Source organism: Sciurus carolinensis, chromosome 6, assembly GCF_902686445.1.
Source record: "Sciurus carolinensis chromosome 6, mSciCar1.2, whole genome shotgun sequence".
Classification (NCBI taxonomy): Eukaryota; Metazoa; Chordata; class Mammalia; order Rodentia; family Sciuridae; genus Sciurus; species Sciurus carolinensis.
The window spans coordinates 119,424,813-119,451,194 of NC_062218.1; the positions used below are offsets into that span (position 1 = coordinate 119,424,813).

At 34.7% G+C, this 26,382-nt stretch overlaps 1 pseudogene; it reads right to left on the reverse strand.

Moving 5' to 3' along the window:
- Nucleotides 1-8,049: 8,049 nt before the first annotated feature.
- On the reverse strand, nt 8,050-8,993 carry LOC124986248 (ubiquitin-like domain-containing CTD phosphatase 1; annotated as a pseudogene).
- Between the last annotated feature and the right edge of the window lie 17,389 nt (nt 8,994-26,382).

The window sequence follows — 26,382 nt, forward strand, 5'->3', positions numbered from 1 at the left end:
GGGGGTTTTCAGAACACATTGTCATGGCTGCTGATTTGAATGTCTTAGAACACACCATCATATGTAGACTAATCCACCTGAATACCTGGCCTATATTTGACTTAGGAGAAAAGTAAAAGAATCAAAAAGTTTTTGCTTGCATGAGGCATAGGAAGATAAACACCAAAGGTAAAAAAAAAAAATCTATCTTATGAAATAGCTTAAATCAGAAGTTTATGGAGAGACATATTTCAGAAATCTCTTAAGCATATATCAATTTGTTAAAATATTCATATATTTTCAAATTCTTTCATTTAAAAAAATTTGAAATGTTTTTTAATAACGAAATTTTCCTAGAATATTCATAATCAAATGCTCAGGCAGTTGAAGAAACAACATGACTCACCTTTGCTATGGAAAATTATTTTAAATTGTAGGAGAATCAGCTTGTAAGTCAAATACACTAATTTCTAAGTATGAAAGCAATGAAAAATGAGTAACTATAAATATTGATTCATCCCTTACAACATAAATAAACTTCAGATAACATTTCATTATTTTAACTTAAACTATTTTAGTTTTTATTTTTAAAATTTTTATACTTTCTTTCTTTTTATGTTTTCGTATCACCAGCTTAACTTGAGATAGTTTTAAAAGTTTCAGTCTAAAGAGCAAGATAACTGTAGGAAGATCACCATGTGTGCCAGTGGACTGTAGGACCTGAAAGAGAAAATGTTTAATATTTGGCTTATTAGAAACTTATAACATTGAACCCTTTTTCCAAATTCTGTGTAGTAATGGGCTTCCACGCTAACTGGATTTTAATATTTTTCATACATGTTTGAAATTTTTCATATTTCGAAATTATATTTAAGTTTTGCCTTTAGGAAAAAGAAAGTTTCCGGGGATAAAAAATATAAACGGCCTTTAGGGACATACTCTCTCTTTTGGGGAAGAGGTCTGTGATGGAATTTTTACTTGTGTGAGAGACTGAATTTTGAATTTGTAGATATTAATCAAAAGTCTTCCCTTTAATCTTAGGGAAGGAAAGGAAGGCAATAAAGGGTGAATTGTCTAATATTAGAGTCAGAAGCCACTTACTCCACATGCACAGAAGCACAGTTTAAAAAGGGATTGGGATGAAGGGATAAAACCCTGACACTGAATAGATAAAGAAAATGTGGTATATATACTCAATGGAGTATTACTCAGCCATAAAGAGGAATGTTCTTATGACATTTACTGGTAAATGGATGGAACTGGAGACTGGATACTCATGCTAAATAAAATAAGCCAGACTCCAAAAGTCAAAGGTCGAATGTTTTCTCTGATATGTGGAAGCTAATCCACAGTAAGGTGGCAGGCGGAGAGTAGAAGAACAGAGAGGTAGATAAAGGAAAATGAAAGGAAGGGAGAAAGGATGGAATAGTAAAGACAGTGGAATGAATGTGACCTAAATCTCCTATGTACATAAATGAATATACCACAGTGAATCTCTCCATCATGTACCTCCACAAAACACTAATTAAAAAAAAAACAAAACCTATAAGTAAATGGCAGAAAGATCAGTAGAGTCCAGGGAAGGGAACAGGAGGAGGAAAGAAGGGAGGAGAAGGGAAAATACTGGGAACTAAATTAGAACAAATTATAGCTCATGCTTTTATAATTATGTCTTAGCATATTCTATTGTCATGTGTTACTAAAAAGAATTTTAAAAAAAGAACTGACATTTGTGACTTAGCTGAGAGCTATGTAGAAAATTAGTCCTATAGAAATTATGAAGTAGATTTGGGAACCCTAGAAGCTGCCTCTACTAACATTTAAACAAGATACCACAGAGAATAGTCATGTTCCCTCCCACAGATAATAGCATTGACATTAGCAGAGACCATTCATAAAGGACAGCTGTATCCAGGAGCATGGAAAATAAGCAGTAGCTGAGTGTGAGCTTGTAGGAAGTTACACCACACAGCTTGGTGCAAAGTCTTGCCAGAGATTCTTGTGCTTATTATACATGTCGAACCACATATTAGGCATTGAAAACAGATTACCTCATTTAATAAGCTTCACAAATATTTAACAAAAACATTTTTACTGCCATTTTGCATATAATAAAAGTGAGGATTCGATGTTAAATAACTAGTCCCTTGTCAAACAGCTAAGTGCGGGAGCCACAATTTGACACAGGCTTAAATAACTCCACGAACTATGCTTCTTATATTATTCTGTACTGAAATCCAACAAATGATTATTTTCTTTTTTTTTTTTTTTATTCTCCAAATTCCTAGTACAGTACTTCATATACTGTGTTTTTCATTATCTTTAAAACACAATAGAAAAAATTTCTACTTGCCATGCAAAAGGGTTATTATTGTTTCTCATATGAACTTTTTTTATGGTCAACTGATTTTTTGGTGGGGTTGCAGTACCAGGGATTGCACTCAGGGGCAATTGACCACTGAGCCACATCACCAGCCGTATTTCATATTTTATTTAGAGACAGGGTCTCACTGAGTTGCTTAGCGCTTTGCTTTTACTGAGGCTGGGTTTGAACTCTCTATCCTCTTGCCTCAGCCTCCTGAACCACTGATATTACAGGCATGCACCACCATGCCGAGCTCAATTGATATTTTTATTGGTTCTTTGTAGTTATACATGACAGTAGAATCTGTCTTGATATAAGTATACATACATGGAATATATGTTATTCTAATTAGGACCCCATTGTAGTGGGTATGCATATGGTGAGATTCACTGTGGTATTTTTATATACGTACATAGATTCTTTCCACTGTCTTTCCTTTTCCTATCCCCGCTTCCCTCCATTCCCCTTTCAAATAATCTTCTAGTTCCACTATTCATCGAATCACTATCATGCCCTTTATTTTTCATTCAGAAGTCAAATATTCACTAAAATATCAGTTCTGAATATTCGAATAGAAAATTTAAAACACTAATTAATTTAAAGTGTATTCTAGCTATGCAAAGTGGCACACACCTAAAGTCCCAGATATTTGGGAAGCTGAGGCAAGAGGGTCACTTGAACTTAAGGGTTTAATGACAGCCTGGGCAACAGAGCAAGACCCTGTCTCAAAACCACAAAACACACACACAAAACCCAGCTGTACCCTGGCCCAGAGCTTACCAGGAGATTTCTGTCATGCATTAAGAAAATATGTCACTGAGATGAGATATTTCATGTCTGGAAACTGATTAACTTTCCAGAAAAAAAATTTCTAGGTGAAGTTAAAAAATCACTCTGAAATGAATAGTCTGTATCTTGGGAAGAATGACATATTTCTAAGTTTCATGTAGCAAACAATTTTTGGTACTGGTGGTCATGTATCCAATCTCTGTATGTAGCCAAAGGGGTAGTGACAGAGTAAATGGGCCAGAAAGTGTAGCTGGTTCATGACCATTTCAGTGATTGATCTAATTGCTAGCTCGGTCATCATATTGCCACTGTGAAAACTAACAATAATTCAAACAGAAACTATATGTCAACCTAGTCATACACAAAAAGCCTTCATGACTGTATAAGTGGGCAAATACAAAGTGATTTATTATACTTAATTATGCTGATGTAGGAGTTTAGAAAGCACCTCCAATACTTTTTAGACATAACTATTAACATGAGTTTAAAGATTCAACAGCTATTTTCAGAGTCTTATTCACATAAGTAGGATATAAGCTGTGGGAAAATAAAGACCACAGTGATAAACATTGAAAATTGCTTTAAAATTAGAGCATTTAAATTAAATATAATATTTTTTATTTATTAGTGCATTGTAGTTATACGTAATTTGGGGTTCATTTTGACATAATCATATAAACATGGATATAGTAGTCCCCAGTACTTCCCCTTTCTGTCCCCTCCTCCTTCCCCCTGTTTCCTTATCTCTAGTCTACTGGTCTTTCTTCTCATTATTTTTAGTTTTATTTTTAAATAAAATTATGGAATTTGCTGGTAAATAGATGAATCCGGAGAACATCATGCCAAGTGAAATGACACAGACTCAAAAAGTCAAGGGTCCGATGTTTTATCTCATATGTGGAAGCTAGAACAAAATAAAGAAAAAAGAAGGCAGAGTCCTACCACAACAGAAGAGAGATGAGTGGAGTAGAGGAAGGGAATAGAGAGGGCAGGGGAGCAGGGAGAACTTCGAAAGCGAATAACCATGGTATGAATTTGACCAAGCTATTCTGTGTACATATATAAATAGCCCACAGTAAATTTTACCTTTATGTAGATCTATGAAGCACTATTTAAAAAATAAATAAATAAATTAGTATTTTAGAATAAAAGGTTTTAAAATTAAAATGTATACTACTTTATTTTCTAATTAAAGCATGATCATTGTAGACAATGAAGAAAAGTAAAAAGAAATATATCACCATTATATGCGCTCAGACTGTTATGGTTTTGATGTGGTGTCCCCCAAAAGTTCACATGTGAGACAATACAAAAAGGTTCATAGAAGAAATTATTGAATTTCCAGAGCCCTAATGCATTTGGTTAATTAATCACCTGATGGGATTAATTGAGTGGCACTGAAGGGAGGTGGGATGTGGTGGAAGGAGGTGGGGAATTGGGGGTGTAGCATTGGGGCATATAGCAAGTGGAGTCTCTCTCTCTGCTTTCTGATCACCATATGAGCTGCTTCCCTCACCACGCTCTTCCACCATGTTGTCCTGCCTCACCTTGAGCCCTGAGGAATGGAACCAGCCATTTATGGGCTGAGACCTCTGAAACCTTGAGCCCCTAAATAAACCTTTTCTCCTCTACAGTTGTTGTGGTCAGGTCTTTCAGTCACAGTAGGGAAAAAACTGACTAAAACACGGATCTTCTAGAATCTTCTTATCCCATTCCTTCCCTTCCACTGACTCCTTTATACCAAAGCCTGAAATGTCTGACCTATGTACCTAGACAAGTTCTCCTTTCTGAATCCCAATTCTTCATATTCAATGACCTATTGAAAAACACTGCAGCCTGTAGCACTTTAACAAATCCCAGTTTGAACTGAACCTATCAGTAAGTCAAAACTGGGAGATAAAAAGATCTTTACACCTGACTCCGTCACCACAAAATGTACCCTATAACATAACCCAAATTACATCTATTTCAAGTATCCAACAATCACAAACAAAAAGATTGATATAGCAGATACAAATTGTTTTCTGCTGAGTTTGACCCTCTCTTATCTTATGTAAGATACAGAGATTTCTCAGTCCCAAATGAGTAACAATATGATGAAAATTAACCTAATGAAAATTTCCCAAAGAAACACATATAAATTGTTTTGTAAGATAATCATTTTAGGGTGGTTCTTTTGGTGTTCATGTTTAATTAAGTCAGTAGGTATACCTGCATGGTTCTTAGGAAATCTGTATAGCTTATTTCTGCAGGGACATTTTTGCCTAGTAAACTACTTCTCATGAGTGTCTCAAAACTTTTATCAAGAAGGGAAACTATTTTTTCTACAATCTTCAAGCAATGTAATCTCCAAAGAAAATATGTGAACAAGTAAAGGGTCTGGAATACCAGGTATTACTGATTTTCATCCTATCCCTTTGTAACTACTTTGGTTTATGTTTTATGATGTTCATGTCACAAAAAATATTAATGCCAAATGGTTAGCATATGAAAGTATGAATTCCTGTGATAAATGGAATATATTCAAATAGCAAAAATAGACATTAGTAAGTATACAAAAATTGAAATGAACAGATAAACCAAAACATATACTGTTAATTGTTGATATCCCTGAATGTGTGAGCTGCAATTTTTGCAGTATCTGTTTGTAAAATGTGTTTTCTTACCTGATATTATATTATTAAATAGGTAGTAAAAACCACCTACTTTCTTCAATTTTAGAGTTGAACTACTTATTATAATGGCTGCTCTGTGAGTTAGGGCACTGAATGACTTATTCAAGTTAGATTCTTAGTTGGTTGTTTCTTGGTTTTAGAACATAGTACTAATCTAATAATACAGGTTTAAAATTTTCTATTCAATGCTTGATCACTCCATTTCATTAATGAATAGTAGGATTTAGACTATATCCTTTTCAATGAATGACCTAAAGCTTTATTGAGCTGAAATACTGGGCATGAAGCAGACAAATATTAATAAGCTTTTATCTACCCAGTGCAAACTAAGAAGTCAGTTTGTTTCATGGAGTGATAAAAATCACCTCCCAAAAGCATAGGAGTAAGTCCTTTTAAAGTTAATCCAGTGTAGATTTGTACTAGGAGATGGATAGCCCCTTAATCTCAGAAAAATATAAGTAAAACACATGGATAAGGATTATGATGGCCTCAGTATTTCTACTGGCACTTAGATTTGCATTTGTTTAATCACTTCAATAGGATTTCTCTTGAAGAGCTACACCTACAGGCTCAGCCTAGCATTCTTGAGTTAGTGGCTTTCACATTTTCAGTTAAGCATATGCTATTCATTTGCTGACAGACAGCTGTAGCAGACCATTTTTAAATTCCCAAAGTCAGAGCTGTTCAAGTAGTATGCCCTGTCATCTTGAGAGTTCTGTGTAACCTACTCAAAATGACTAGTGTTGTGATGTTAACTAATCTATTCAAGTTTTCAACATCTAGAGATTTTCAATTTTAGTAATTTGAAGTTTTATAAGAAAAGCATTCATTTCTTCAAAGTTTTTAAAGGTATTAGACACAAGTATTACTTTAATTCCATTTTTTCTGTGCCTTTTTCCTTTCTCACATTTGTGTGTGTGTGTATATTTCCTTACCTCATTTATGGTTGGAATAACAAGAAATTTAATGATTTAATTCATCATTCCAAAAAAACAGTTTTTGAAATTTTCTACTAATTTTATTTTCTGCTTCATTAATTTCAGCAGAAATAATATATAATATCTTTATAAATTTCATCAAGGTTTTGTCTATTTTTTCTTCTTATTCAGTATAATTATTTTTTTCATTTTTAGCCTTTTTCTTTAATTCCAAGAATAAAGTGCAGCACAATTTCTTTTTTTAAAGAAAAGATATCTATTATTTTTATAATTGAAATAGTGCTGAAAGAACAATATACACCATGTTTATTTAAAAGGCTCAATTTCCTCCAAATACAAGAACTGTATGAAGCAATTCTGTCAACAACGAAACAGTGGTCACATTACATATCTGCAGGCTTAAGCATTACAAATGATATATTTTTTAATCTTATGGCTAGATAGTTTCGCTGAAGCACAGTGTTAGCACTTTGACAAGATAGAGCTGTAACAGAACGAAAACACTTTGTTCATGCTTTTTAGAGCTAATAGGTAATATATCCCATTTTAAAGTTTATTGCCTTAAACTGCTTTTATGACAACAGTTTCAGGCAGAAGTGCTCCTACTTAGCAACAAAAAGAAACACTCTTGTTCCTTAATTTTATTATTCAGCTTATGTTTTCTAGTTCTCATACTAGAACATATCTGTATCACAATTGATGTTCTCCAGTTTTACTTAACACTGACACACATAGACCAACTGTGACAGTTCAGAATTTAGAGCTGTAACTAGTGGAGAATAGAAGAAAAATTTTGTCTATGACAAAGGAATAAAAAATTCCTGGTAATTTTAATCATAACAAACTAGGTTCTTTTTTAATTTTTTGGTCATTAAAGGAAAAACCCTAGTTTCAAGGTGGGTCTAACCCTAGATTTAGGCAATCGATAACACAATGAGATGAAAACACAAGACATAACCTGTTTCCAAAGTCACAAAATGACACTGTTCAGTAAGTTTTTCTTCACTTGTCTTTTTCTTTCTTTTTTCCTTTCTTTTTATTTTTAGTTTTTAGTGGAAAAATCTCAGTAATCAATGCTGGAGAAAATATTTTTCAAGAGTAATGGTATATTCATATGAGGGGAGAATGAATATTTTTAGCCTATTGCTATGATCTTCAAAAACTGTAAAATTAAATTTACAAAAAACTAGAACAAAGGATAAGTAGTCTGATATTTGCTTCAGTGTCCAGCACTATCATAATGATTTCTAGCATTAAAGCAAAAAGTTCATGGATCTTAAATATCTTCAATAACTACCAGTAACTACTGTCCTTCCTTCTTTGAGAGATTCCTTTCCCAATATTTGTGATTTAGGTTCAAAAAGTCATCTAATTTTGCAATTTCCTCAAGGTACTGGGTTAAATTTAAAAGTTCTTTGTCCTTGTCTTGATTTAGGTGTCCTTTCATGAAAGGTCTTATCTTTAGTTCATTTGGTGGGTTCATTTGAAAATTTCTTCCTAGGTCATTAAACATGGTGGTGTTCTTTTTGCTGCAAAACTGGGAAAACTTTCCCCATATAACACCAAGAGGCTTTACATCTATTAATCCTCTCCTTGGAGTATGCACCTAAGTTATCGCAGCTGCTCTGTCCCACATGAAGGTAATCTTGTAATTTGTGTTTGCACTCACTCCCAGATCTTTCATTTTCATTTCAATCCACTACATATTTGTTGCAGACCAATAACAATGTCATGATCATCACATGCAGTTGTTAGAAATTCCTGAAGATATGGCCTCATTAATTCTACAGTCTCTGCATAAGACCTGTGGTCAAATAATGTATATTCAACATCTATACCAAAAGCTTTTTTCCTTCCCTGGAAGGATTCAGTATTTCCACTTTGTATTTAACACTGTGAAATTTTTTTAGTAGGTTTTCTTCCCTATTTTCTACTTCGACTACTTCATCTTCAATATAAAAGTTTGACAACATCATCATTGTGATTATGGACCTAAGACAGCTTCCAAGCTCTCCTCACGAGTTCCCATCCTCATGATTTCAGTATCAGGTTTCAGTTTGAGCTCCAAGCTTAATATTATTTTCTGCAGATTTTCCTTTAACTTTGAGTCCAAGTAACTTTTGACTTCTGACAGCACACATGTAGGGTCTTGAGAAACTGTTTGAGATCTAACACAGCACCATCTTCTGAAAGTGTGGTCACTGAATATTCCCGTCCACCCCATTTCGCAAGGGTAAGGAGAGCCATTCTTGAAGCACATAAGGAGGTGAGCTTTCCTTCAGGGAAAATTAGCTGGAGCACGGCCAAGCCTGCTGCAGAGGATACTGAATAAAGTGCAGCATATTTTCTAAGCATAGTTTTTATTCTACCTCATAGGTTGTGAATATGAAATATCTTTCCAATGACTTCAAGGTATTTTGCAATGTTTTATTGATTTCCTCTTTGATTAATAGATTATCTAGGGACTTGTTTTTCAATATCGAATGAACTGAAAACCTCTGATAATTTTTTTGGATTCTGGACAGATATGATCAGGAATTAAAATTTTCCACATTTTAATGTGTGTAGTTTCTAGATGGCCTAGAGAACGATTATATTTTTAAAAAAATGCTTCATGAACATAAGAAAAAATACCTATTTTCCATTTAAGGGATATAAGGTTATGTACCCATGCACACATGTGTGTATATGTGTGTTAAAGATTATTGACTTCTGTAATTCAATACTTGTATATCCTCACCAATTTTTGCAAATTAGATGTGTCCAAGATGGGAAGATAGTTATTTTCATCTCCCACTCTATTTTAAATCAAGTTCTTGCCTTTGAATAGTTTTGGCTTCATGTATTTATCTACTATTTTATTTGACACAGTTTTATGAATGTTTTATTTTGTTTCAGAAATTTTAAATTTTATATTAAATAGACTCCACTTTCATATCTTCAATTCCTAACTTCCACTTTGTCTGATCTTGCTTTAGTTTTATTTGCATTTTCTTTTTGTTCCTCTGTTTTAAATTTTTTTTTAAGATCAAAGAACTGTAGATCTGTGTTGAAACATAATCTGAAAATATCTGTGTTTTAACTGGAGAATTTGGAATCTTCATTTTTATGCCTTATTTCTTCTATATTTTGAATTTACTAATTGCATTGTAATTTTTGTTTACTTTTTTGTTAGTGTTGCTGAATTATTGATTATTACATATTCAGTTTTTTTTTCTTTTTCTTTTTATAACTGTTTATACTTTCTACACAATGGGGACTCTCCTCCAGCTACCACTCTGATATTATTTGTTTACATATTAGATTTGTCTATGCTTTCTTTCAGCTGTCTACTTCTTACATTTTCTTTTCTATCTCTCAGCACTTTTCTCCTTGTAATTTTTTTCACTTGATAGTCTAGGTTGTCCCACAAGGGATCATGTTGTTCATTAATTATTGAATGGTTTGGGAATACATGTTCTTTTAATTTTTAATTTTTATATTTTTTTCATGCATAAATTTCATAATGTTTAAATCATGTTAAACATATCTATCTCCTCAAACATTTATTATTTATTTATGAAAACATTCTAAATCTTTTCTTCCACCTTCTTTTTTTTTAAATTAGAGCATTATAGTTATACATAGGAGTTGAGTTCATTTTGACAAAATCATATATGCAGTGGAATTTGATTTACTCCATCTCAGTCCCTATACCCCTCCTTGCCCCCCATTTCTGCCCCATTCTTTATCCTCTACTCTACTGTTCTTAAATTTGCTTATTTATTTATTTTTGATTGTTTTTTTCTACATATACTTAAAGGTGTAATTCCCTGTAGAATATTTTTTATATATGCATTGCATGATTTTCTCAAACTCATTCTGCATTTCCTCCCCTTTCCCATCCCACCTCCCTCCCTCTTTTTCTCCTTCTATTCACTAATCTTCCCTAGATTTTTATGATATCTGATCCTCCCCTCCTCCTTTCCTTTATTTTTCTCTAACTTCTGCATATGTGAGAAACCCTTGGTTTTCTGAATCTGGCTTATTTCACTTAGCATGATGTTCTCCAGGTCCATACATTCACTAGCAAATGCCATGTTTTCATTTTTTTATATGGCTCAGTAAAACTCCACTGTATGCATGTACCATATTGACTTAAACCATTCATCTACTGGCAGGCATCTGGGCAGGTTCCATAATTTGGCTCTTGTGAAATATGCCATTATACACATTGATGTGGCTTTATTTCAGTAGTACACCAATGAGTGGGATAGTTGGTTCATATGCTAGCTCCATTCCTAGTTTTCTGGGAAATCTCCATACTAATTTCCAGAGTGGGTCATACAAATTTTCAGTTGCACCAAAAATATATCTTTTCCCCCACATCCTCACAGCAAGTATTATTATTTGTCTTCTTGATAATGACCATTCTGACTGGAGTGAGATGATATCTTAGTGTAGTTTTGGTTTGCATTTCTCTGATTGCTAGAGCTTTTGAACATTGTTCATGTATTTGTTGGCCATTTGTGTTTTTTCTTTTGAGAAATGTTGATGTAAGGTTTTGTTTTGTTTTGTTTTGTTTTGTTGCCAATTTATTGATTGGGTTATTTGGGTTTTTTTGTTGTTGTTGTTTTGATGTCATTGTTTTGAGTCCTTTATTTATTCTGGATATTAATACCCTGTCAGACAAGTCACTGGCAAAGATTTCTCCTATTCCATAAGCTCACTTTTCATGCTTTTACTCATTTCATTTGCTGTGCAGAAGCTTTTTAATTTGATACCATCCACATAGAAGTTGTTAGTTTGGTTTGGTTTCTTGAGTAGGGATCTCGTTAAGGAAATTGGTGTCTGAATCAATACCATGGAGTGTAGACTCTATATTTTCTTCTAGCAGTTGCAACATTTCTAATCTAATTCCTAAGCCTTTATGCACTTTGATTTGACTTTTATACAGGGTGAAATATAGGGATCTAGTTTCATTCTTCTACATATGGATATCCAGTTTTCCTAGCACCATTTGTTTAAAAAGCTGTCTTTTCTCTAACATATATTGTTGGCACCTTTGTCAAGTGTCAGATTGTTGTAAATGTGTTGGTTTGTCTCCATGTCTTCTATTCCATTCCACTGGTCTTTGTCTATTTTGATGCTAACACCATGCTTTTTTTCCTTCCTATAATTCTGTAGTATTATTTGAAATCATGTATTGTGATGCCTTTTGAATTGCTCTTATTGCTCAGTATTCTGGGTCTCTTACTCTTCCAAACGAATGTAAGACCTTTTTTTTTTTTAAGTTTATTATATGGGATAGTTTTCCTGATTTCCTTCTCAGCAGAATTACTGTTGGAATATAGGGAAGCTATTGATTTATGAATGTTGATTTTGTATCTCGCTACTTTGATGAATCAATTTATCAACCCTAGTTGTCTTCTGGTAGAGTTTTTTGTGTGTGTTTATTTGTTTTATGTTTTTTGTTTTTTTTTCCAGTGGTGTGGTCTTTTAGATACAAGATCATGTCATCAGCATCAGGGATAATTTGTCTTCTTTCCCTGTTTGTATCCTTTACTATTCTTCTCTTACCTGATTGTTCTGGCTCGAGTTTTGAGAACTGTGTTGAATAGGAGTGTTGAGAGTGAACAGCCTTGTCTTTTTCTTGATTTTAGAGGAAATGCTTTTCATTTTTCTCCATTCAGTTTGTTGTTGGTTTTGGGTTTGTCATAGATAGCCTTTATAATGTTGAGATAAGTTCCTTTCATCTCTGGTTTCACTAGCTTTTTTAACATGAATCATTACTAGATTTTATCGAAAGATTTTTCTATATCTATTGTGATGATCAAATAATGTTTTTCCTTAATTCTGTTTGTGTGGTGAATTTATTGTGTAGTGATATTTATTGATTTTCATATGTTGAAGAAAACTTGCATCCCTGAAATAAAACCCACTTGATCATGGTGTATTACCTTCTTGATGTGTTTCTGAATGTGGTATGCTAATATTAAGAATTTTCACATCTGTGTTCATCAGATCAGTGTCTGTAGTTTTCTTTGTTCAATTTGTCTTTGTCTGGTTTGGATTACATGGTTATACTGGATTCATAGAATGTATTTGAGAGTGTCTTACTCCTTTTGATTTCCTGGAATAATTTGAGAAAGAGTGTTGTAAGTTCTTTAAAGATCTGGTAGGACACAGTTGAGAATCCATCTGATCCTCAGCTTGTCTTTGTTGGAAAGCTTTTAATTGCTTTTTCAATCTCTTTGCTTGACAATAATCTGTTTAGGTTTTCTCTATCTTTCTGGTTCAATTTGGGCAAGACATGTATGTCTGGAAATTTTCAATGTCTTCAGGATTTTCCAGTTTATTGGAGTATAAATTTTCAAAATAGGTTCTAATGATTCTTTGGATTTCAGAATTGTTTGTAGTGATATCTCCTTTCTTCCTCCCTGATTTTGTTTATTTGAGCCTAATCTCTGTTTCTTTTGGTTAGTTTGGCTAGGAGTTATTAATCTTAGTTATCTTTTTGAAGAACCAACTTTTTTTTTGCATTGATCTTGTGTATTTTTTTAGTTTCTATTTCATTAATTTTGGCTCTGAAATTAATTTTCAGCCTTCTTCTGATTGGGGGATTATTTTGTTTTTCCTTTTCTAAGGCTTTGAGGTGGAACATAAGCTTATTTATTTGAGCTTTCTCTATTTTTTTTAATGTAGGGACTCAATGCTATAAATTTTCATCTTAGCACTGCTTTCATCTTTCCAGAGATTTTGATATGTTGTATCTCTTCTCACATTTGTTTCTAAGAATTTCTTGATTTCTTGTCATATTGCTTCTATAATCTATTCTTGATTTAAAAGAATAGTGTTTAATCTCTATGTATTTCCATTTTGTTTTGCTATTGTTTCTATTTTTCTTCCAATATAATCTACTATGATGCATGGGATAATATCAATTTTTTGATATTTTCTAAGACTTGCATTGTGACCTAAAGTCTGGTATATTTTGGAAAAGGTTCCATGGAATCCTGAGAAGAAGGTAAATTCAGCTGTTTGGGAGTGAATAATCTGCAGATGTCTTATTAGGTTCATAAGTAGTATTATTTAAGTTAGAAATGTCTTTATTGGTATTATATTTGAATATCCTGTCTATTGGTGACAAGGGCATGTTGAAATCATTAAGTATTATTGTATAGAGGTCTACATAGTGTTTAATGTAAAGAATTTTTTATGTAATTAGGTGCACTGACTTTTGGGGCATATATATTTAATATTGTTGTATCTTCTTTTGGATTATTCCTTTAACCAGTGTGTAGTAACCTTTGTCTCTTATGATTAATTTTTGCTTGAAATCTGCTTTGTCAGATATAAAAATATCTACTCCTGCTTATTTTCAGACTATATTTGCATGGAATATATTTTCCATCTTTTTATTTTCAACCTGTGGGTAGTTTGCCTATGAGATCCGTCTCTTGTAAATCATATATATTTGGTTCTTGTTTTTTGATCCATTCTATTAATCTTTGTCTTATAATTGGGAACTTGAGGACGTTTTTATTCAGTGTTATTGTGGATATGTGTTTGTAATTTCCTGACATCTTGGTTTAGTTGCTATGTTTACTTCTTTGTTTAGATGTTTGTTCATCTAGTGATCTTAATCTTTTTGGGAGTTTTAATGTTTATTTTTGGCTTCCTTTGCGTGCAATATATTTTTAGTATTCTTTGTAGTGCTGGTTTAGTGATCTTGAATTCTTTTAGGAAATTCTTGGATTTGCTGAGTATGGCAATCTTGGCTGGCAATATTTTTCTTTTAAAGTTTGGAATATCTCATTCTAGGCCCTCCTTGATCTCAGATTTTGAGGTGAGAAGTCTGAAGTGAGTTTTATTGATTTACCTCTTAATGTGACCTAACATTTTTCTCTTGCAGTTTTTAACATTCTTTCCTAATTTTCTATTTTAGACATTTTGATTATGATGTGTCTTGGAGAGGTTCTGTTTGTATCTTATCTATTTGAAGTCCTATGTGTGTCATTTATGTGGACATCTATCTCGTTTCTAATTGGGGAAATTTTCTGCTACTATATCATTGAAGATGTTGTTAATGCTCTAGCCTCTATGTTCTCTTCTATCCCCATGACTCTCAGTTTTGTTCTCTTGACTGGCCCAGAGTTCTTGGATATTTTGATCATGGTCTTTATGATCTTTTTCCCCTTATTACAAATTCATGTATTCAAATTCATGTCCCTGTCTTCAAGGTCTAAAGTTCTATTTTCTATGTAACCTAATCTATTGGTGATGCTTTTAAGTGAATTTTTAATTTGACTGATTGTGTCTTTCACTTCCATGAATTCTGATAGTTTTCTTTTTATTATCTCTATTTCTTTATTGAAATGATCTTACATCTACTGCATTTGCTATCTTAATTTATTCCTTATATCTAATTTTAGCTCATTGAATATTTTAATAATCACTTTTTTACAGTCTTTTTCTAGAATTTCATTCACTTTCATATCTGTGGAATCTTTTGTTTGAGTATTCTGAATTTGGGGAGGAGATTTGTTTGCACATTTCCTCATGTTTTCAGAGGTCTTGGACTTGTTCATCAATTAAGATGGATTCCCCTGCCTCATTTACAGGTATGTCTTTTGTGCATTATCTTTTCTTTTCTTTTTTTGGTAGCATGGATTGAACCCAGGAGTGCTTAACCATTGATCCATATTCCCAGCCCTTTTTGTTATTCATTTTGAGACAGGGTCTCACTAGCTGGCTTAGGACCTTGCTAAGTTGCTGATGCTGGCTTTGAACTTATGATCCTCCTGCCTCAGCCTCCCAAGTCATTGAGAATACAGGTTTAAGTCCCCATGCCCAGCCTGTATTTATCTTTTTTGTTCTTGAACTTCTCTCTATTTTTGATACATAAGTAAATGTGCAGAAGTGGGATCTGAGGTCCCCTCTCTTGTTATTCCTCATTGGAGTCTGATTGTTGGTTTGGGGGTGTTGTCTCCCAGTTTTATATGTTAAAGATTGTTGAGGCTCAAGTGGGGCTAGATAACATGTGAGTGAAATTTGCAGTGACTTGGTAAATTACCAGTGTTGCTTGGCAGAAAGATCTCTACTCTCTGAACTTAGTGTCCCAATCATTTCCAGTCCCCTCTTAGAGGAAAGGGTGAACCAGGAATGACAATAATGTTAGTAACAGATGTGTAGCCTAAAGATGACTGTCTGGTGTCTACTTTGATATCTGTGGCACCACAATTAAAAAAAAAAAAAAACAGTCGAGCAGATCTGGCATTAAAGAGCAGATGTCTACTATTTTATCCACTGTATTAATAATCAAAACATGAATGGGGTAGGAATTACATAACTACATAATTCTATTAACTAGTAGAATTACAGTTAGTTAAGATAAAATAGGGTGGGAAGGTAAAAGTTTTAAATATTTAAAACCAAATATAACTTTCCTGTATTCATATGTGACTATACCACAGTGAATCTTCGCATCATGTACAACCACATGAATGGGATCCTAATTAGAATAAGATAAACTTCTTGTATGTATGTCAAAATATATTCTACTGTCACATATATACATAAAAGCACAAATAAAATTTTAAAAATGAACAAATAAAAAGCAAACAGAGAAGAAACCAGACATAGGTCACAGATGACCGTGGTAAAAGAGGAATAAAAAATAAATAAAAGTACATTTTTTATGAAAGAAAAGAATAGGGAACAGGAAAATTTTGTTTTTAGTGGGAGAAGAGAGTGAAGAAGAAGCAATAAAAGGGATAAAAGCCAAGATACAAATAAACAGAAAATAATAAGAGCAAAGCAACTCAAAACCCATGTAAAATAACACCCCACCTAAGTCAAATCAAGGATAAATAATAAACAGGTGCAGAAGAAAGATACATATATATATATATATATATATATATATATATATAGAGAGAGAGAGAGAGAGAGAGAGAGAGAGAGAGAGAGAGAGAAAGAATGAGAAATAAGAGAATAAAAAAACCTTCCAATTCTCACAAGACAAAAGAAATAACAAACCTAAGAATTAAAAGTGAGAAAAAAAATTATGTATATGTATGTATATCCACCAACCAATCAGCAAGAACACAAAACAAAAAAAAAATGTTCCCAGTAGAAAGTGAGTTTTCTTTATTGAGTTGTACAAAAATGCTGACAAGAATGGATGTCCATGGTGTATGCAGAATGCCCTTCTTTCTTTGCTATCTTGGGGTGTGTACCCCTCAGAGAAAGAGTAAAGACTAGGAGTTGTGAAATCCTTCCTCTTTTTGTGTTGCTTACTCAGCTACCAGCTTGAGTGACCAGAAACTACGGCTGTTAAATATTTCTCAGCTTCCCTTCTCACCAGGATAAGAAAGAATTGCATAGGTAGTAGTGAATTGGAGTTTTGTGTGGATATACCATAACAATGTACTCCCAGGATGGGGTTGCTGGGTTTCAGGTCTAACCAGGCCTTTGGGAATTTATCAAGTGGTATTTGCTGGAGATCTTAGATCAACACACCCCTAGATCCAGATAGGTGCCAATCTCTTCTGGGTATTTGGATCTCAGGGGCCTCCACTGCCAGTGAATGTGACCTTTCCAGCCTCAGTCCCTGAGTATAATTCCCAAATCTAATCATGCCTATCTGTTCAGTTTTCTGACCCTCTTCAACCGGTCATTGAACTGCCAGATTCAAAGAGAAAACAAGTCAGGGTACAATCTTCTTTGTGCCTGTCTCGGTCACATTCTAAGCACACCCTAGGCCACATGGCAGGTGCTTGTAAGGACAGGATGGCAGTATTTGCTATGATGTTCTGGACTTCCACAGCAGAAGCTTCATCCAGGCCTCTCAAGATGACTCCCCACCTCAGTTCTCTACTCATCCATTGAGAAACGCAGAGCTGGCTTGCTGTGCAACCTCTGGTTCAATGATGTTCAAAATGTTTTTCTGTTCTCCAGGTTTTTTTCAATGCCAAACTTGTCCATTGTGTTTCTCTACTTGTGTTAACCCTCCCTCTGGAATCAAACAGCACCACGGCCACGGTCACGGCCACTGGCTTGGTTCTTCGTCTTTTGTTTAGTGCAACCACACTTCTGGGTCTCTAAGAGTCTCTGACTGTCTGATATTGAATTTCAGTGAATTCCCTCTTTTATTTACCTTGCTGAGCAGTATTCCTGCTGCTTGAATCTCAAATCATGGAGCTAGTAGAAATACAGCCTTCCTCTAATCAGCATCTTGAATCCTCTCATGTTCTTTTCAAAACCAAAAATGTTTATTTTTCTGTGTGATAATTGGCATCCTTGAGTTTTTTCAAATGCGCCTTCACTTTCCTTTTAAAGTTAGTGCTCACATTGTCCAAAATCTCTATTTTATTATGTATATGTCTAACTGATCTATGCCCTGAAGTTGATGGGCACCCACAATGTCCTGCTGTTGTCGTTCTTTGGCTCCCTGAGGCTCAGATTCAGTGGCTGGAGTGTTCTAAGAAGTGGTATATTAATCAGGGTAGATGATTTTGGCATTATATGCATGTTCCCCATTGTTTGCTGAGATACTTGGTGGATGCTTTTTTGCTATCCCAACTCCTATCGTCTTTCTGCACAGAGACTAATCAGGTCATTTGTTTTTCTCCTTGACTGTCTGTTAGCAACAGAAAACCAGGAACACTGGGGAGAAGGAAGGGGCAATGTTGACTTTTTAAAAGATTCACAGATCTCTGAAGGTCACTGCTTTCTACTCTTCACCCTAGGGCTCCTCAGTTATCTTCAGACATCTGCCCACCTGCTAAAGTAAAGCCCTTGATAAATACTCTTAACCAGAATTTTTCAAAAACCCTAACTTTAAACTCCTTTGACTCAAGAAGTTATGGAGAATGGAAGAAAATCATGTTGCATTCCTCTCCATATAAAAATTATCAGACTTACTGAATAAAGTGAAGGGTACACAATTCCAAGGAAACAAATTTATGTTTGATCTTAGGCCATGTATATACAGTACGCAGATTGGATTCACTTCATAGGCCTTGTGATTGCCATGGTTCAGTTCTAAAGTAAGAATTCCCCAGCATATGATTTTATGAATAATGTACAAATATTTCACCGTTCATTTGAATAGTATGAGAAACTTTATAGCAAAATCTATTTTATTATTTGTTCTAATTAGTTACACATGACAGTAAAATGCATTTCAACTCATTGTACACAGAGCACAACTTTTCAATTCTCTGTACACAATGCAGAGTCACACCATTTGTGCAATCATACATGTACATGAGGTAATAATGTAAACCCTGTTCCACCATCTATCCTACTCCCATAAAACTTCCCCTCCCTGCACTCTCCTCTGCCAAGTCTGACCTTCCTCCAAACTTCCCTAATCATCTCCATTATGTATTAACATCCACTTACTAGAAAAAACATTTGACCTTTAGTTTTTTGGGATTGGTTTATCTCGCTTAGCATGATATTCTCCAACTCCATCCATTTACCTGCAAATGCCATAATTTTATTCTTCTTTAAGACTGAGTAATATTCCATTGTGTATATATACCACAGTTTCTTTATCCATTCATCTATTGAAGAACATCTAGGTTGGTTCTACAATTTAGCTAGTGTGAATTGAGCTTCTAAGAACATTGATGTGGCTGCAGCACTGTAGTATGCTGATTTTAAGTCTTTTGGGTATAGCCAAGGAGTGGGATAGCTGGGTCAAAAAGTGGTTCCATTCCAAGTTTTCTGAGGAATCTCCATACTGCTTTCCATAGTGGTTGCCCCAATTTGCATTCCCACCAGCAATGTATGAGTGTACCTTTTTCCCCACATCCTCACTAATATTATTGTTCCTTGTATTCTTGATAATTGCCATTCTGTTTGAAGCAAGATTAAATCTCAGAGTAGTTTTGATTTGCATTTCTCAATTGCTAGAAACATTGAACACTTTCTCATATACTTGTTGATTGATTGTATATCTTCTGTGAAGTGTCTGCTCAGTTCCTAAGCCCATTTATAAATTAAGTTATTCCTAAGCCCATTTATAGATTGGGTTATTTGTCTTTTGGTGTTAAGTCTTTTGAGCTCTTTATATATCCTGAGATTAATGGTCGGTCTGATGTGCGTGTGGTTAAGACTTTCTCCCACTACACACGCTCTCTCTTCAAGTTATTGATTGTTTCCTTTGATGAGAAGAAACATTTTAGTTTGAATCCATCCCATTTATTGAGTCTTAATTTTATTTCTTATGCTTTATGAGTATTATTAAGGAAATCAGGTCCTAAACTGACATGATGAAGATTTGGGCCTACTTTTTCTTCTATTATGTGCAGGGTCTCTGGTCTAATTCCTAGGTTCTTGATCCACTTCGAATTGAGTTTTGTGCAAGGTGAGAGATAGGGGTTTAATTTCATTTTACTGCATGTGGATTTCCAGTTTTTCCAGCACCATTTGTTGAAGAAACTATCTTTTCTCTAATGTATTTTTGGCACCTTTGACTAATATGAGATAACTGTATTTATGTGTGTTTGTCTCTGTGTCTTCTATTCTGTATCATTGTTCTAGTTGTCTGTTTGGTGCCAATGTCACGCTGTTTTTGTTACTATGGCTCTGCAGTATAGTTTAGGATTGTGATATTGTGATGCCTCCTTCTTCACTCTTCTTGTTGAAGATTGCTTTGGCTATTCTGGGTCTCTTATTTTTTCAAATGAATTTCATAATTGTTTTTTTCTAGTTCTGTGAGGAATGTCATTGGAATTGCATTAAATCTGTTTAACACTTTTGGTAGTATGGTCATTTCGAAAATAATTAATTCTACATGTCCAAGAACAAGGGAAATTTTTACATCTTCTAAGTTCTTTAATTTCTTTCATTAGTGTTCTGTAGATTTCTTTGTAGAGATCTTTCACCTCTTTTGTTATATTGATTCCCAAGTTTTTTGTTGTTGTTGTTGTTGTCGTTGCTGTTGTTTTTGAGGTTTTTGTGAATGGAGTAGTATTCCTAATTTCTCTTTTGAGAGATTCATCAATGAGGTATAGAAATGCATTTGATTTATGGATGGTGATTTTATATCCTACTACTTTGCTGAATTCATTTTTTAGTTCTAGAGGTTTTCTGGTGAAATTTTTTGATCCTCTAAATATAGAATCATGTTGTTGGCAAAGAGTGATAGTTTGAGTTCTTCTTTTCCTATTCATATCCCTTTAATATCTTTCACCTCTCTGATTGCTCTAGCTAGAGTTTCAAGGGTGACGTTGAATATAAGTGTTCCTAATGTCCCTAGTTTTCCTAGTGTTTTGAACATGAAGGGGTGCTATATTGTGTCAAATGCTTTTTCTACATCTATTGAGATGATCGTATGATTTTTATCTTTAAGTCTCTTGATGTGATATATTATATTTTCTGATTTCTATATGTTGAACCAACCTTGTGTCCCTGGGATGAACCCTACTTGATCATGAGGCACTATCATTTTAATACATTTTTGTATGCAATTTTCCAGAATTTGTTAAAGAATTTCTGCATTTATGTTCATCAAGGATATGGGTCTGAAGTTTTCTTTCTTTGTTGTGTCTTGGTCTGGTTTTGGTATCAGGGTGATACTAGTCTCATAGAATGATTTTGGAAGGGTTCTCTCCTTTTCTATTTCATGGAATAATCTGAGGAGTATTGGTATTATTTCTTCCTTGAAGGTCTTTTAGATCTCAGCTGAGAATCTGTCAGGTTCTCAGCTTGTCTTGGTTGGTAGGCTCTTGAGGGCATCTTCTATTTCATTTCTTGAAAATGATCTGTTTAAATTGTATATATCCTCCTGATTCAGCTTGGGTAGATCATATATCTCTAGAAATTTGTTGATGTCTTTGAGAGTTTCTATTTTATTTGAGTATAAATTTTCAAATAGTTTCTAATTATCTTCTGTATTTCAGTAGTGTCCATCTTGATATTTCCTTTTTCATCACAAGTTTTAGTAATTGGAGTTTTCTCTCTCCTTCTCTTTGTTAGTGTGGCTAAGAGTTTATCAATTTTTTTTTCAAAGAACCAACTTTTTGTTATTCAATTTTTTCAGTTGTTTCCTTTGCTTCAATTTCATTCATTTCAGCTCTAATTATAATTATTTCCTGTCTTCTACTGCTTTTGGTGTTGATTTTTTCTTCTTTTTCTAGAGCTTTGAGATGTAATGTTAGGGGTTTTTAGTTGTTATTGTTGTTGACTTTTTGTTCTTTTAATAAATGATCTCAATGCAATGAACTTTCCTCTTAGTACTGCCTTCATGATGTCAGAAAGATTTTGATATGTTGTATCAGTTTTCTCATTTACCTCTAAGTATTTTTTTGTTTCAACCTTGATTTATTCTACTATCCATTCATCATTCGATAGTATATTATTTAGTCCCAGTGTTACAGTAGCTTCTATTTTTTATTTTATCATTGATTTGAAATTTCAGTCCATTTTGATCTGAAAGAATGCAGGGTATTATCTCTATTTTTTTGTATTTGCTGAGAGTTGCTTTGTGGCATAAGATATGCTCTATTTTAGAGAAGGATACATGTGCTGCTGAGAAGAAAGTATATTCAATCATCGATGGATGAAATATTCTATATATGTCTATAAGTCTAAGTTATTGATTGCATTATTGAGTTCTAGAGTTTCTTTGTTTAGTTTTTTTTTTTTTTTTTTTTTTTTTTTTTTTTATTTTATTTTTTTTACGTTTACATAGGGTAATGATGTTTATTATATTTTTCCCCTCCCCCCCACCCCTCCCACCCCTCCCACCCCTCCCACCCCTCTTTTCCCTCTACACAGTCCTTCTTTCCTTCATTCTTACTGCTCTCCTTAGCCTAACTCTAAACCTAACCCTAAACCTAATGCTAGCCCCTCCCACCCCCCATTATATGTCCTCATCCGCTTATCAGCGAGATCATTCGTCCTTTAGTTTTTTGAGATTGGCTTATCTCACTTAGCATGATATTCTCCAATTTCGACCATTTGCCTACAAATGCCATAATTTTATCATTCTTCATTGCGGAGTAATATTCCATTGTATAAATATGCCACAGTTTCTTTATCCATTCATCAACTGAAGGGCATCTAGGTTGGTTCCACAATCTGGCTATGGTGAATTGAGCAGCAATGAACATTGATGTGGCTGTATCTCTGTAGTATGCTGATTTTAAGTCCTTTGGGTATAGGCCAAGGAGTGGGATAGCTGGGTCAAATGGTGTTTCCATTCCAAGCTTTCTGAGGAATCTCCACACTGCTTTCCAGAGTGGTTGCACTAATCTTTGTTTAGTTTTTGTTTAGAAGATCTATCTAGTGGTGAGAGAGGTGTGTTAAAGTCATCCAGTATTATTGTGCTGTGGTCTATTTGATTCTTGAAATTGAGAAGGGTTTGTTTAATGTATGTAGATGCTCCATTTTTGGGGGAGTTTAAATATTTACAATTGTTATGTCTTATTAATGTATGATTCCCATAAGCAGTGTGAAATCGCCTTCTTTATTACTTCTGACCAGCTTGAAGTCCACTTTATCTGAGGATGGAAATCCATGCTTGTTTACAGTCCATGTGAGTGATATGTTTTTTTCCCATCTTTTCACTTTCAGTCTGTGGATGTGTTTTCCTATGAGATGAGTTTCTTGAAGGCAGCATATTATTGGGTCTTTTTTAAAAATCCTATCTGCCGGTCTGTCTTTTGATTGATGAGTTTTGGTCATTAACATTCAGGGTTATTATTGAGATATGATTTGTCTTCCCAATCATTTGGGAATCATTGCTTTATTTTTGGTTTTTAACTTGACTTGGCTTCTCTTTTATTGGCTTTTCACTTAGTGTAGTTTTTCCCTTTACTGATTTTCATTGTTGTTTTTCATTTCCTCCTCATTGAATATTTTGCTGAGAATGTTCTGTAGTGCAGGCTTTCTATTTGTAAATTATTTTAGCTTTTATTAATCATGGAAGATTTTTATTTTGTCATCAAATCTGAAGCTTAATTTTTCTGAATATAAGATTCTTGGTTGGAATATATTTTCTTTCAGAGCTTGGTATATGTTTTTCCAGGACCTCCTCTCTTTGAGGGTCTGGGTTCAAAATTGCTGAGATACGAATGGATTTCCCCCTATATGTAGTCTGATACTTTTCTCTTATGGCTTTAAAATTCTATCCTTATTCTGTATGCTAGGCATTTTCATTGTAATGTGTCTTGGTGTCGACCTGTTGTAATTTTGTACATTTGGTTCCCTGTAAGCCTCTTGCATTTGATTTTCCATTTCATTTTTCAGGATTTATCCAATAAATCTTTAATTTGTCTTTCCATGTTATCCCATTATTCATGGGAGTTTCTGTTCATCATTTCTTAGCATCTTCTCTCTGTGGCTAACTTTATTTTCAAGATTACATATTTTGTCTTTGTTCCCTGAGGTTCTGTCTTCCAAGTGATCTAGTCTGTTCATGATGCTTTCTATTGAATTTTTAATTTGGTTTATTATTTTTTTACTTTAAGTTTTTCTGTTTGCTTTTTTCAGAATCTCTCTTTATTGAAGTGATCTTTTGCTACCTATATTTGTTCTCTTACATCATCCTTTACTTTGCAGATCAGTTTAACTGTGTACATTATGAACTCCTTCTCTGACATTTCTTCTACTGTATTCTATTATTATAACATCTTTGTTTGTTTGGGATGCTTTCTTCCCTTGTCTCTTCATGTTGTGCATGTGTCTTCCCCTCTAGTACTGCAGATCCAAGGTATTATATTTTCTACCCTATATATTTAGTGTCTCTGCAGATTTCCAATACCTTGCCTTTAAGGGGGAGATCAATATTAACAGCAACCAATGCAAACAATATGCAGTCTTACACAAAATAGCTCCTATAAGATATTTACATTTTTGTCACAATAAACAGAAATGATGTGTTCTATTATTATCTACAATATAATCAGGTTTGAAAAAGGGTCTACCATTTTTAATGGTGCACAAAGAAAACTGGAGGGAGTATAGGATGTGATGTTTATGAGGTAGGAGGTGAGAATATGAGGTATTAGATCATAGGAAGAGTGAAAGTGGAATCAAAAGAAATTGACTATTCACAGGAGAAAAGATGGAAAGAGACTCTGGGAAATCAGATAACTGAGAGGAAAATAGAGAGAGAGAGAGTGAAAAAAAAAGAAAACAAAACAAAAGAAAAACAAAAAAGAAAAAATGTCAAAATAAAAAATATACAACTAAACAGTAATATACTATTCAGACCTCTCAGTCCTCAGTAACCTGATGCATGAAAAGTACTCAGTTTCAAAAATGTTTGGGATGTGAGATAGGAAAATAAAGAAAAAAAAAAAAAAACTCAAAGGAAAATTAAACAATTGTTTCTTTTGAAGTTCAATATCTTGTCTGCTTCCCTTCTTATCCAATAGGTGGGGTTGTCTGGAGTTTCCTGGTATCTCCACCCTCAGGATGGTGAAGGTTACTAAGATGGGAGGGTTAGTCTTGGAGGCAGAACTCCTGGAGGCAGGGTATAGCCATTTCTAGTCCTTGTTGGAAGACTGTACTCCAGGAATCTCCCTTGGGGTCCATTTATGTAATGTAGGAGCCTGGTCTTAGCTCTTTACATCACCTGTGGACCCCACAATTACTGTTTTCTAATTTAGTCTCTAAACTACATATCTTCTGCCCCAGCCCATTTGACTTTCCAATTAGGTACCAGTACTGAGAGCTGAGCTCCAGGACCTGTGCACCTGTCATGGAAAGCTTTTCTGAATCAGGAAGATCAGGATCAGGCATTGAGAACTGTGGGCTGGCCATGTAGCTGCAAATGCTGGGCCAGGTTGGTGGTTTGGGGGAAACTGGAGGTTGGGGAGCCAAACGACCTTGTTGATTGCCAAACCAGCAGGGCCAGGTGATCAGTGGATGCTGGATTGGGGAGGTAGTCAGGGATGGGACTAGTGTTGGGTCCCAGCAAGTGCCACATGAGTTGACCCTGGGAACCCAGTGAGTGCTGGACTGGTTGGTTGGGCAAGCCAGGATCAAGATGCCCTCAGACCCTCTTCTATTCCAACCTACATATCCCATGCAGCAAGATGGTACCTATTAGCATATATAGCAGGGAAACCTCAGGTGTAACCAAACCTGCAGGGACCTTGGTGGCAGTCTTCTGGGTCCCAGCCTTTGTCTCTAGATGGAAGTAGCCATATCCCTAGTTCGTGGCAGCAGCGGTGGCAAACCTATAGGTACTTTGGTGTTGGACTTCCAGGTCCCAGCCAGTGGAAGCTGCCCCAACAAAAGATGGTGGTGGCAGCAGTGGAGGTAACCCAAGATGTGGCAGAAGTGTCCCAAGATGGAGGCCACCACTTTCAGAGATGGGGCAGTGAGGGTGGGCCATGTGGTAGCATTGGGCATCCTATTAGGAGACACAGTGCTGTGGTGGTGGTGCTTCAGTGGGTGGCTGCCTCCAGGCCCTGTCTGATGTCTCAAGGTAGAGGCTACTACACTGAGGGATCTATAGTGGTGGATGTAGTGTCCCAAGATGGAGGAAGCTGGGGGATCCCCACATTTGTAGACGTTGCCCACAATGTGTCAGGAAGTCTATGCGGTACAGGAGGGGTGCACAGTGGCAGGGCAGGAGGTATAGCAAAATCTTTACAAGCTATTCTTTTAGTGAACTTGATGATTTTAT